The sequence below is a fragment of the Microtus ochrogaster genome, linkage group LG9 (assembly GCF_000317375.1).
Source record: "Microtus ochrogaster isolate Prairie Vole_2 linkage group LG9, MicOch1.0, whole genome shotgun sequence".
Classification (NCBI taxonomy): Eukaryota; Metazoa; Chordata; class Mammalia; order Rodentia; family Cricetidae; genus Microtus; species Microtus ochrogaster.
Window position 1 is genome coordinate 4,338,353 of NC_022034.1, and position 3,823 is coordinate 4,342,175.

General features: G+C 47.8%; 1 protein-coding gene across 1 annotated transcript in view; it reads right to left on the reverse strand.

Moving 5' to 3' along the window:
- Smoc2 (SPARC related modular calcium binding 2) overlaps positions 1-3,823 on the reverse strand; it is a 133,151-nt gene that overhangs the window by 119,703 nt on the left and 9,625 nt on the right. The window lies entirely within an intron of this gene.

Below are 3,823 nucleotides of genomic sequence, written 5' to 3' on the forward strand. Positions count from 1 at the left end.
AGAGGGGAGCTAGGTCCTGAGGCCACCAGTGTGTACTAACACACTCCCGAGGGAAGACCAGCATCAGTGAAGACCAGCGCAGTGTTTCATATCAGAGCTCTTTTGTTCCTGACATCCTTAAGCATGTCAACTGGCCTCCTCCAGTGATGCCACAAGACAGATCCGCAGGGGTCTGGCAGCCTACAGAGTGTCTCTAGGAGCAAGGAACATCTAAGACAGCTTCTGCCGCTCCTAGCACACTGTGCATCATTCCCGACAAAGAACCTGCTTGAGGTGTGAAGCTCAGCTCCATTTGCTCTCACAATTCAAGTCTAGCTGCTGCCATGTCCTGAGAGCTCTAGATCCCTCAGCTAAAAAATAACCAGATTGTGAGAAGCTTTTTGTTGTTGTTTTTTTTTTTTTGCTTTTTATAAGTTTAAAAGTTACTATTTTGGGTTTTGCAATACATGGAAACTCAGAAAGTATTTACAGAGGGAAAGGTTATTTTTTTTTAGGTGATTCGAAAATAAAAGGAGAAGAATAGTTAGGTTGGGGCCCTGAGTCCCTGTTAGTCACATGTCCTGTCACAGCAAACACCAGAGAAAAGAACTGTCCCAAGGAAAGGTTTGTTTCAGTTCATGGTTCTGGAGGCATCATTCCCCTGGGTAGGGGTGAGGCAGAACATAGCAGCCAACAAGCAAAGCAAGCAATCAAAAGGGTCCAGGGACACAATATACCCTTGAAAGGCACGTTCCATGTCCCAGGTAGCCTTCTTCCTCCAGCCAGCCCTAATACTCTCCTAATAACCCATTCAGGTGAACTAACCCACTCACCAGGTTAGGGACCTTGGAATCCAGACACCTCTCAAAAGCTGGTCAGCTGTGACCTTAACCTGGAACCTTCAGGACTTTTTCAGATCCAAAGCAGAACAGACAGGCTCTCTTGGCTCTTTCATGCACCTTTCTCTTATTCTCTGCCTCAGAGATTGCAACCCCTGCCTCTCTCTCTCTCTCCATCCCACCCTGGAGCTTGTGATAACCTCAGTGGTACTTACTAGACTCATCAGCCCCTGGAGCCAGGCAGAGCCCAGCTGTAGATCTGGTCCCAGGGTGGGGGTGGGGCAGAACGGGGCTCAGAGTGTGCACACTGGGGAAAGCCTAGGGGAGAAAGAGACAGAGACAGGGACATAGAGCCAGGGAGGGATGGAAGGAGGGAGAAAAGAGGAAATAAGGGTGGGAAGGATGGACTCCCTTCTCCCGGAGTGGCTCTGAGAGTCAAAGCAGCTAGACAGTGTGCAGGTATGTTTAACTCATTTCAAAGAAAATAGAGAGAAAAGAGGAAAAAGCAATAGAAACGCTGGAATGGTGGCATAAATTTGAGTGGGGGCTTTAGTGATATTTAATTTCCTTCCTGTCTTTGGATGAAAGAAATGTAAACAGTTTTTGAGCCAGATGCTCAGTAAAGTCTCTGCAAGCAAGTGCTTGAGAGTATTTCCTCAGAGCCTCTGTGTAGAGTACATCTGAATGGCCCCAATAAGCATGTGGAAGCATGCATGCGGGCGTGTGCACACACACATACACACATAGTAAGTACATGTACTTCAACACGTGCTTCAATGTAGCTCACCTTCCCAAAGGACTTCATAAAGCGCATCTGAACTTGCTGAACTGAAAAGGAACGAAGTTTGGCAATGCTGGGCACGGAATGGTGACAGCTACGCTTTCTATTGCAGGTTAAAATCATTAAAATGTCATGCTTTGGAGCTTCATTGTGAAGAACGCAGATAAAATATTAATTTAGCAAAGAAAATAACTCCAGTTGCTTTAAAACTAGCAGAGTAATTAAGCCTGCAACAGAAGAAACAAAATAGTAACCCCAGTCCCCAAAATAGGCCTAGCTCCTGTTCCCTCCCCTAGCGTGACTTATTTTAAAGCCAACCTTCTACCCCCATCTGATATTTGGGGAGTAACACTGACTTTAACATGAATTCCCAGACTTCTCCATAAAGTTATTAGAAGCATCGAATACAGTGTCCCTGCTTTTTAATTCCCTCAGCTGGGATTTTGTGCCTTGAGTTAAATGTCTAAGACTGGAAAGTTGGAGTGGCAGCAGGCTAAGTGGCAGAGCCTTGGGGTAGTTGGAAGCCAGACCCCGCTGGGGTGGGAATCCCAAACCAGCCTTCAGCCCCTCTGAAAGACAAAGCTTGCACCCTTGGGCTCCCTCCTGTGGTGAATTCAGGAAACATTAGCAACACTTTCCAAAGTGTGGAGGGGGCGGTCGGTTCTGCCCAGCAATTGCACCTGGATATCTCTGGGAGAGACGCCAAGCGCACAGAGAGAGAGAACTCTCAGCTCCACCTGGATTATGTCTATGAATAGAAAGATCTGTCTTTGGCAACTCTGCCCAAAAGATAAACCTTTTAGGAGCGAAGCGCTGATTGGCGTAGCACCTATCGGTGTATCCGCTTAAGAAAGAACTTGAGCGTGTATGTTCAGGGCACAGCTATTGCTCACTTTCCTTACCCTTAGGGGATTTCAACACTCTAAGCGTACACGAAGCCAGGACGTGTATTTATAGTCACCTAGTAGGGAGATGGTGATGGAAAGTGAGATGTTATCTGGCACTGCTCAGAAAGCTGAGAAAACAGTAGAGTGGAAAAAACAGTGTTATTAGCACAGGCATCTCAACCCCGTGTACGAGAGACCCCAAAGACTGTGAGTTATGTGTCCAAGGAGGAAACTGTCCGCGTGACGAGGGCTGGAATCACAGTTCACAGCTGTGAACATCCTCAGCCAACCACGCAGCCTCAACTACAGTGTGAGTCCCCTACCTAGCAGCTCAGTGCAACTTAGGGATCCAATTTAGCATTTTATCAATGGCCGTTGTTAATGGTTAAATCATGGCAGGACTGGAGACTATGGTGCTCCTGGGGCTTTTTCCAGGCAGAGTGAGATCTGAGCCTCAGCTGGGGGCAAGTGTCTGTTAAGCCCACCCCAGGGGCTAAGGAAGCCCCTCTACATGAAGAAACAGAAGCACACCACATTCGCATCATCTGAAGGATATTTCCAACCCAAAGTTAGGCATCCAAGGGAAAATACCAACGAACAGCAATGATAAAGTCCCAGCAAAGTTGACCAACAACAACACAGCTAAGGGTGACTGGCTACAGTCTCAGAACATCACTGGGAATATTAGCCAGACTCCAACATCTGCCATAGATCAAGGCTGTGTTTATGATCATGAATTCTGACACTTGTCTGTATGGATGTCACGTTTTAGATGTCCAGTAACCCCTCTGTGGGAATCAATGAGGGGAGCCAGTGAGGGTCACTGTCCCACACGAAGCGTTGAGAATTTCAGTATCAGCTCCTCAGGTAACCCACACAAACCTAGCAAGCACTGACAACAGACACTAGGCCCAAGAACACAGGGTTAGGGACAAGGAAGGTGAGCCCTGGAGAGCCCTGCCATCTCCTTTCAACGCTAGAATGAACAAACCGTTCTCAGAGAAAAGGAAACGACGTGGATTGTTGTTGATGGATGAGCAGGCAAAGGTTTGACATGAAAGAGTCCATCCCCCACTGGACTCAAAGTCCCAGAAACGCTCCTGCATGCGACTCCAGACAGGTTGTCCTGGAAGGGCGCCTTGCCCTGCAGCTAACCCCAAGACAGAAAGCAGCAGAGTTGGGGGTTTCACCCTCTGTTTCAGCGTTTCAGTGTTTTCAGTAACGGCCTGTGTTTCGTCCACTCCAGAGGCAGCAGGGCTGGCCAAGACTGTCCCGGAAAATGACCGGGATCATCCGTATATCTGCTTCAATAGTAGGATCCGCTTTTCCTCTCTCTC